The sequence below is a fragment of the Lissotriton helveticus genome, chromosome 5_1 (genome assembly GCF_964261635.1).
Source record: "Lissotriton helveticus chromosome 5_1, aLisHel1.1, whole genome shotgun sequence".
In the NCBI taxonomy this organism is placed as follows: Eukaryota; Metazoa; Chordata; class Amphibia; order Caudata; family Salamandridae; genus Lissotriton; species Lissotriton helveticus.
The window spans coordinates 30982075-30991804 of record NC_136065.1 but is presented as its reverse complement, the minus strand read 5'-3'; positions in this window follow the sequence as shown (position 1 = coordinate 30991804).

The window sequence follows — 9730 nt, the reverse complement described above, 5'->3', positions numbered from 1 at the left end:
TGCTGCATTCTGCAGCACACATAGGGAGAGGAAATGGAGGGTGTCCCTTTCTCCACAAAAACATTTGTCCCTGTGACACAGGCACCCTTGCACCATGGTGCAAGGGTGCCTGCATCCACACATGGCAGCTAATTGAGCCCCAGGGCAGGGGAGAGCAAAGGAATCTGTCATATTGTTGTAGATATGATGCATACCTTTGCTTCCGAATAAATGCAGCTTGGCATAGCCAAATGGCTTGAGGTACCACTCTGCGTTAATTCCTTGTAAATAAGGCCCTTAATCTTTTGGTTGTTGTAATGTCTCTCTTGAGACAGAAGTCCATATTATTTGCTTCCTTAATAGATAGTGAATCACTACTTTGGCGGGATGAGATGGTAATCTCCCCCTCCACTTCATTGGAAACATTATGGGGCATATTGACAAGGAACAGGAAAAATTAACGCTAAGGGTTAACGCCCGCTATCGCTAGATAATAACGCCTGGTTATCACATTATTAACAACGCTAACCGCCTAGGCGATAAAAAATCCAGAAATATCGGCATTTTGGGAGGTGATCGCTGGTAATGCAATGATAAAACTACAAGGATAGGGATAACCTTGTCGATAGCCCATGGTGGAACTAGCCATGTAATCCACCTCCCATTGAATTACATGGCTAAGTCTGAAAATTAGCAGACGTAAAAAAGCAGAGTTAACCGTGGTTAGCGCTTCTTCTTTTGTCTCTAACAGGGTTAGCGTGAAGATTGATAATAGGAGAAATGTTGCTTAGCGACATTTTTCCTATTATTTCGGTCTGGAACGCCCACTTTGCATCTCATTAGTGATGCAAGGGGAAGCGTGGTGAAAAAGGGTGCTAACATGCGATTTTGCATGTTAGCACCCTGTTGTTTAAAGCCAAGAAAGCGGAGATAAAGTCCTTGTTAATATGCCCCTACCTTCCTCCTTTCCATTACTATCATTTACATCCAACAAATCCCCTTCATCACACAATGAGTGAGATTACTCACATGCAACAGGATATAAAGTTTCAAGTGATAATTTGACATTAGAATCTGTAAAAGAAGAGAATTGTGAACCAAAATCAGCATTATCAGCGTCAAAACATCTCTCACCTTCTTCTATATCAACATTGGTATAACCATCTCTATTCAGCAGGCACCCCTCCAGCTTGGCAAGCCTGTACATACTCCACCAAGAGCCATGGTTAAGTTTGAGCAAAGACTCTCTAACTCTAATAATTTTAAAAGTTTTGGAAAATTTGGACTCACCCTTTTTGACGTGAAACAGAAGTTTAATTTTGATGGAAACTCCCACCTCCAACCTGACCTTAGTATGATTCAAACTAACTTTATCGCTCATCCCAGCTTTAGACTTCCTTCTGACAGAAACCTAACCAGCTAAACCAAAATGAGATCAAAAATGGGTAAATCTTGCTTAATACAAAAAGGAATGAGTGAAGTCCTTGGTACCTGTACCTTAAGCATGGAAAATGGTGAGAATCCTGTGCATAAGTTGGGAAAAAAATGATAAGTCCATATGTTTTCCACAACAAACTCCTTAACATTGGCTAAAGCCACCTGCACAGCTTCAACAACAACTCTGTTGGACAAGTTACTTACCTTTGGTCCCACCTTATCTGGTAGAGTCATGATCTAGCTGCAGATTTCATACCTTTGAATTTCGTAGGCGTCAGGATGGATCCAGAAGACGTTACCTCAAGCAATACCCTTGTGGGTCGGTAGGAGGCCTTGGTCGGCTCTATGTGATGTTGTTGGTGTGGTTGGAAGTGACGTCCACACCACCTATATAGGCGCCACCTCGGATCGCTGATGTCAGTTACTTTGCACAACAGGAGTTTGGAGCCATGAAGTGCGCTGACAGTGGTATGTTTAGAACAACAAGGACCCTGAAAAGGATCAGCCCTCACCTTAAGAACCTGTCTGCAGTGTGGGGAGGATGGGTGGGTCAGTAAGGAATCTGCAACAGGATCATGTTTCTACCAAATAAGGCGTTACCTAAGGTCAGTAACTTGTCCATCTAATAGAGACCTCTAGCCGCAGATTCCTTACTTTTGAATAGATACCCAGGCAATACCATCTCAGGAGAAGGAACTGTGGACAAGGTTAGAGCAGGAAGTCCTTGAGGACAGAGCAGCCAAAAAGTCCATCCTATCTTACTTGACTGTCCAGGCAGTAGTGTTCGGTAAACGTGGGCAATGATGCCATGTTGCTGCCTGGCAAATGTTGCAATGCCGTGGTAACAGCCTTAGCTCTGGTGGATTGAGCCCTCAAGCGTTTATGAGGCTGCCTTCTAACCAGAGCACAGCAAATGTTGATGTAGAGGACGACCCATCGCAAGATAGTCCTCTTTTACACCGCACAACCTTTCTCTAATCCAACGTACCCTACGAAGAGTTGGTCATCTACCCGGAACTCTTTAGAGCGGTCACAGTAGAACAACAACACTAATTTTGGGTCCCGACGGTGGAGTCGTTCCTCCTCTTTAGAGGGTTGCGGAGGAGCATAGAAAGTGGGCATGGTAACTGATTGCCCTTCGTGGAATGGTGTTATCACTTTTGTTAAGAAAGAGGCACTAATGCAAAACACCAACTTAAAAGGGAAAATGGTCAAGTAAGGAGGCTTGGCTGACAGAGCCTGCGATGCACTCACTCTCCTGATGGAAATTATTGTCACTAAAAAGACTGATTTGATGGTAAGCAGACGAAGCGGGAAGTTGTGCAGAGGTTCAAACAGAGCACATATCAGGAATGTGAAACCCAAATTAAGGTTCCACTGAGGCATGATGAAGGGGCATGTGAGAACCTATGTACAAGCCCCTTAAGAAATCAATTTACAATAGGGGATTTAAATAAAGAGAGTTGGTCTGGCGGTCTCAAGAAGGCAAACAGGGCCGAAAGGTACCCTTTAAGAATGCCCAGAGCAGAGCCCAGGGCTTGTGGCCTACCCTGAACACCAGGTAACGCTGATGATCAGGCGGGACAGGGATGTGAAAATAGGCGTCCTTGAAGTCCAACGCTACCATCCAGTCACTGGGGTCTAGGGCAGACAAAACCTGAGCAAGAGTGGCCATCTTGAACTTTTCCTTTTTGAGGAAGTAGTTGCGGGCTCGTAGATTTAGGATAGGATAAAGACCCTTGTCCTGTTTCGACACCAGAAAGTAGCAGGAATAGCAACTACCATGTACTTCTGGTGCTGGATCCCTTTCTATGGTGTCCTTGTCCAAGAGAGTCCTGACTTCCTCTCAAAGCTAGTTCGGGTGGTCCTCCATCAGCCGCCAATAAATTGGAGGCATGGATGCAGAGGTAGTCTCAAAGGGGGAGGGAGCAGCTCCTTTGGACTATCTTAAGAACCCACCTGTCCGTCGTGATGTTTTGCCAGTAGTGGAGGTGATGTCTGATCCTGCCACCAAGTGGCTGCCCATGATCTTGAATTGTCAGACGAGGAAAGTTTGGAGGCTGCAGGGGGAGGAGTGGACTGACCCGACCTCTGGCCGCCTGACCCAGGTGGTCAAAAGGAGCTGCACCCACAGCTGTGCAGAGGTTGCTGAACTTGTGCGGTCTTGTGATTGGGATATGGCTGGTGCAGCTGAAATCCCCTTCAAGGCCATGAAAGGAGTGACAGTCAACCGGGAGACGGGGGATGGGTGGCCACTGAGAGGCCCAAGTGTAAAAAGCAGGTGTGACTCCCAAGACTTTCGATGCCGCTTGGTGCAAACCACCTCTAATTTACCTTAATATTAGTTTTCAAAATAAAGAGGCAGGCGCTGGCGAGTGGAAAATGAAGAACAGGTTTATTACTCCAGGAGGAGAACACGTCGCCTCAGACACCGGGGCTATCGTCAGGAGGTGTTCTGCCTACATCTCTGTGGCATGGCCTTTTATACATTTCTCTTGTTGGTTTATTGCATGTTCAAACATTCCTGGCATCCGTTTATTGCAAAGTGAAACATCCTTGGAATCCCCACCTTAAGCTACTTCCCACACAAATAAAGTCGCAAATGTCCCCCCACCAGGATCTCACAGATGATCGATACCTCGCAGCTGGACATTCCGACAGGACCTAAAACATGTGGGATCGGTCAGATCAAAGGGGTCACGCTAGGGATTAGATCAGACTTCTTTGTTAGTGCTGCAAGTCCTGCCGTGTGGGGGCAATAAACTATGTCTGCAGGGGTCGGTTAGTGCCTGGGACCGGACTGAGTGGCCAGGTGCAAGGAAGGAGGTTATAAAAGGGGGCTTGCCTGTGCATGAAGGATGAAGGGTCAAGTGGGTTTGGCGCGGGAAGTGCCTCCGGGGCATTGTCAGGCTGACAAGGTTTTACGACCCTAGTACGTGTGTTCAGTCTTGGCCAGGATGCTGGGGATGATTGCGATGTCAGGGTGAATCATAGGTGACTAGCAGGGAATTAAATGGCTGCGATATCTAAAATGGTTGCTGCTTACGCGCACGCAAAGGTTCTGTTTAGGCAAGGTGGCACTGGCACTGTTTCATGATCTGTGGAGAAGTGTGGCTCACTGGTTAGAGGCGGCAGACCCAGAAGCAGAGGTCGGCCCGGGACCAGGGTTTGATTCCCGACACGGCAGGGTACGGAAACAATGTCAGCGGGCTCGATAAATCTCGCCTCGGTGCCTCTCTGACCATGGGGCCCTACGCTGCAACTCTGGGCAATAGTTGCTTAATCTCCACTACGGCGGCCCACCAGCTGCGGGATGCCTGGCTTTCACCCTGGGGATACCCAGTAGGGGTTATCTCACAGGAAAAAGCCAGGACGGGTTCCCAAGGCAAGCGCCTTGATGCCTTCGGGTGATATGTGCGCTATATAAGTCGCAATACATTTACATTTACATTTACATCTTTACTTTGCTCTCAACAGTGGCTGTGGCGATCATAAATGAACGCCGCTTATCTATACCTACATTCTATCGATCTTCACACAAGGACTAGACAGTAGCCCGTGAGTCCTTAAAGCGCTCCAGGGCCATGTCTGCCTTGTCTCCAAATAGAAGGGTGCCATCAAAGGGCATGCCCAGAAGGGAAGCTTGGATATCCTCAAAAAAGCCAGAAATTTCCAGCCAGGCGTGACGTAGAACAGCCACCATCGATGACATCGCTCTGCTCAGTGAGTTGGTGGAGTCAAGCCCACAGCGAATGGTGATCTTTGCCACATTCTTCCCTAATGATACTGCTTGTTGGAGAATGGTCCGATCCTCCTCCAGGACCTGTGGCAACACTTACGCTACCATTTCCCAGAAGGAGTGGGAGTAACAGACCAATAGGCATGTGGTGTTCACCGCCCACAATGCAAGGCTGGCGTAAGAAAAACATATCTTGCTCCAACTATTTAGCCTCTTGGATTCCTTGTCGGGGGTGCGGAAGGGAATGTGCCTTGTGAGGTAGAGGTCTGGACCACCAAGCTCTTGGGGGTAGGGTGGTTGGTGAGGAATTTTGGGTCACCCGGTGCAGGGCGATGGTGGAGAATGATTGTCTTATTCACAGGAGCCTCTATGCTGGGATTGGACCAGATTCCAAGAAGGGCATCAGTCAAGGCATCGTTGAAAGGCAGGAGAGGTTCCGAGGAAGAGACACCCGGCTGCAGGACCTCTGTCAAGATGGTCATCTTGACTTCTACGGAAGGGAGCTGAAGGTCCAGGGCCTCAGCTGCCCTTCTCCCACCATAGCATATGAATCTTCTTCCAACGTAGCCATGGTAGGGGGAGAAAGTAGGCCAGAATCTGGAGAGGTATGTATTCCACCAGCCTCACCCACTTCCTCACACCAGCCTATTCATGCTCAGACTGGTCTTGTAAAAGGCTCCAGTGGCCCCTCCCAATCTGCCTCCATTCCTAGCACTTCAAAATAGGGCTGGGGACCCAAGGGTGCTGTCGGCACCAGAATCGGTATCGGTAGGCGCCGATCAAGCTCCGGGTTATCCGGGCTGGAGTCTCAGCGCGGGGGCCTCCTCCAGGGAAAGGACACATTGGCATGACCAGCGCCGGTCTGAGTCTACCAAGCCAATGGAGCCCTCTCTTTGCCACCGGATCCAAAAGAGAGCTGGGAGGGTCAGGGTCAGGTCACCCAAATGTATTTATTTATTTAACATTTGTATGGAGCGTCGTATCATCCCCGGGGGGATCTCTCGGCACCTAGGCATGACACTGACAGGGACCAGGAGCAAATTCAAACCATTAAACCATCCAGGTTTTTAGGCTTTTTTTGAAGTGTCCCAGAGAGGTACAGAGACGTATCTCTTCGGGCAACCTGTTCCAGTGAAAGGGGGCCAGATAGGAAAATGCACGCCCTCCCATTGTAGATTTATTAATCTTGCCAGGCACTAACAGGTTTTTATTACTTAACCTGAGGAGGCAATTAGGGACATATGGCCTTGTCTTCTTCCTTAAGTAAGCTGGCCCCAGGTCTCAAGTTGTCTTAAAAACCAGTGTTAGAAGTTTGAAAACTGCTGTTTTTTTAACGGGCAACCATTGTAGGGCTTGGAGCAAGGGTCACGAGGGGGAACGTCTGGGTTTGTTCAAGACCATTCTTGCTGTAGTATTTTGCAGCACTTGGAGCCTAGTGAACAGTTCTTCCTTGGCTCCGACCAGTAGGGCATTACCATAGTCCAGCCTGCTTACAAAAAGCGCCTGAATCAGAGTCTTTCTTGTACCCAGGGGGATCCAAGGAAATACCTTTTTCAGCATCTTCAGGATTCCGAAGCAAGGGCCAGAAAGTGATTTTATGTGGTCTTCGGATGACAGTTTGCTGTCCAACAGAACTCCCAGATTCCTGACCTGCTTTGTAGGGGAAAGGGGGTTCCCCAAGCTCTGTGGGCCACCAGTCCGGTGTCCAAAGGTCCTCTGCCTTCCCGAACAGGACAATCTCAGTTTTATAAGCATTCAGTTGGAGGAAATTGTCCCCCATCCATTCCGCTATGTTTAACATACAGGTTCTGAACTTGGCTCTGGTGACAGCAGTGTCTGACTCGAAAGGAATGATCACCAGCATGTCAACCGCATAAGAGATGGTGTCAAAGCCATTGCTCATATGATGGCGGACAACGGGGCCACGTATATGTTGAACAGAGAGGGGCTTAGGATGGACCCTTGAGGTATACTCCCTTATCAAGTGGGGTGATTGATGACACAAGTGATCTCTCTGTCAGGAAGCTCTGGAGCCAAGCCAATGCTAGACCTCCGACACCTATGTCCTGCAATCTGCAAAGCAGGATGTTATGTGATATGGTGTCGAAGGCCCCGGAGAGATCAAGAAGCATTAGCATGGTGGGGATCCCTTTATCTAAGGACATCCTAATGCTGTCCGTGACTTCGATTAAGGCCGCCTCCATTCTGTAACCAGTGCGAAATCCTTATTGGGCAGGGTCCAGCAATTGGTGTTTTTCTAGATAATCAGCAAGTTGTTTATTGATCATCTTCTCCATGACTTTCGAACAACAGGGCAGCAGAGATATCGGCCTATAATTTTTTCATCTCTGCTGGGTCTGCAGACGTTTTCTGTAAGAGAGGTTTAATCGAGGCTCTCTTCCACTTGTTTGGGAAGGTAGCAGTATCCAGGAATATGTTGCAAACTGACAAAAACTGTCAAATATGAGGCACATGGTGTCATATATTCTTTAAGCTTGGCTTGGGTTGCTCCAGCTCCTGGAAAGGCAGGGAAGCACGGAGCCGACCCAGGCACAGTTTCTGCAGACAGAGGCCTAGTGCGTTGAGACTCCTCCATCACGTCGGCAGACAGATGGGGAGAAGTTGAAGCACGCTTCATCTTCTTGTGTTTCTTAAGCCTCTTACCTGACCGACCCAATGAATTTAAGTAGGAGGGGAAGGACTTGGGATGCCCTGAGCAGTGCCCAAATCTTCTTCTCGACTGGGACTGAGAACAAGACCTCCGGGGCAAACGGCGTGGTGCCGTGCGCTGAGATGCAAGCAGCTTTATGGACCACTCCCTCAAAGCTTTCAGAGCCATGGCCGGCAGTCAGAGCATCACTTTGAGTTGCAGTTACGCTCTAGGCATCAGAGAAAATGTTATTTTATTTTATTATTTATTTTAAATATTTATATGGCACTTGAGGGAACTACATCAGATGACTGATTAGCTGAACAACAGTTCAGAGCAACTCCAGGTTACATGCAGAAGAGCCAAGTCTTTAGGTCTTTCCTAAAGGAAAACAAGTCGGGGCATTTCTCAGATCGAACGGAAGCTTATTCAACCATCTGGTGGAAATCAAGTGCAGATCCGTCAGTGACATGGCGTGATGGCAGGCACCGCATGGTTTGAATCCAGAAATCTTCTTTGACATGTTTGTAAAAAAACCTGCACACCAAATTCATCAACAAAATGTTGAAAAAGACTGTCAAAAAGTGAAAGAAGATAGCTCTCTTCACAGGTGGAAAGGAAATAACTGATGTCAGCTCGCCGAGGTGGCACCTTTATAGGTGAGGCAGACGTAACTTCTGTCATGGATGGTGCTGACGATGTCACACACAGCCAGCCGATGTGCACTTACTGGCATGCCAGGGTTTTGCTCGAGCAAAAGTCTTCCGGATCCAATATGACTCCTGGGAAATTCAAAGGTAAGGAATCAGCAGCGAGATGTCTCTATCAGATAAACCTTACTATGAGGCCCTTTGTGTTAGGTGCATAAAGAGATATCTTCAAATCTAAAATTTCAGTTTCTTATGAAACTTCAAAGAAGTAAATTGTTTGCCATTATCCATCACTATAATAGATGGCAAGCCTCCTTTGTGGAAACACTCTCTGGGGGTATCAGTGGTACCCATTTTATCTCTGCCCACCTGGAAAAAAATGCATGAGGCCAAATGCATACACTTCGCACCTTGAAAAACGTTCTACATGGTCCTAAAATGTCCAGTGCAAGTTTGTCCCAAGGCCTGCTGGGAAAATCTGAGCAAAGGAACAGAACGGGGTGGGGGGTCGTGGAACAAATACAACGTGTTTCCACACCTTGGAGCCTTTGATTGAGCACAGCCCAAGAACTTCAGCACTAGCATCAATATAAAGATAAAATCTCAATTTTTGATCAAAAGGAAATAGGGGTAGTGCATTGACTATGAAACACTGCAGCTTATCAAAAGCATCCTGATGTACTTTTGTCCAATTGTACTTCACACCTTTTAAGCAACTCCTTTAAAGGTGAAGCTAAGTGAGAAAATCTGCATACGAAGCTGGAATAAAACGTACGCAATCCCATGTAAGGTTGGTCCTTGTCAGTGGGTGTGGGCACCTTTTCAGTTGCTTCAATCAAACTCAGGTTAGGGGAAATTCCTTTACCAGAGATGGTATGACCAAGATACTCAAACTCCTGAGTAAGAAATTTACACTTCTCCATGTGCAATGTAATTATCTTTTCTTGAAAATTATGTTACACCTCTGACAATCATGAGTTATGCAAATCAATAGAATCAGCTAAAAACAAAAATATTGTCTTGAAAAGCCATAACCCCCTGGATGCCCTTGAACAGTGTGAACATCAGTTTCTGGAAAATAGATGCAGCTGATGCTAATCAGAAGGACATGCGTACATACCTAAAAGCCCAATCAGGAGTGATAAATTTAGTCAGATGTCAGCAACATTCTTCCAGTTCGATCTGGTAATAAGCAGATGTGAGGTCTAAGGACGTAAAACATTTTACACCCTCCAACTGCGCTACCAGCTTCCGAATTTTAGACAGGAGATGGCA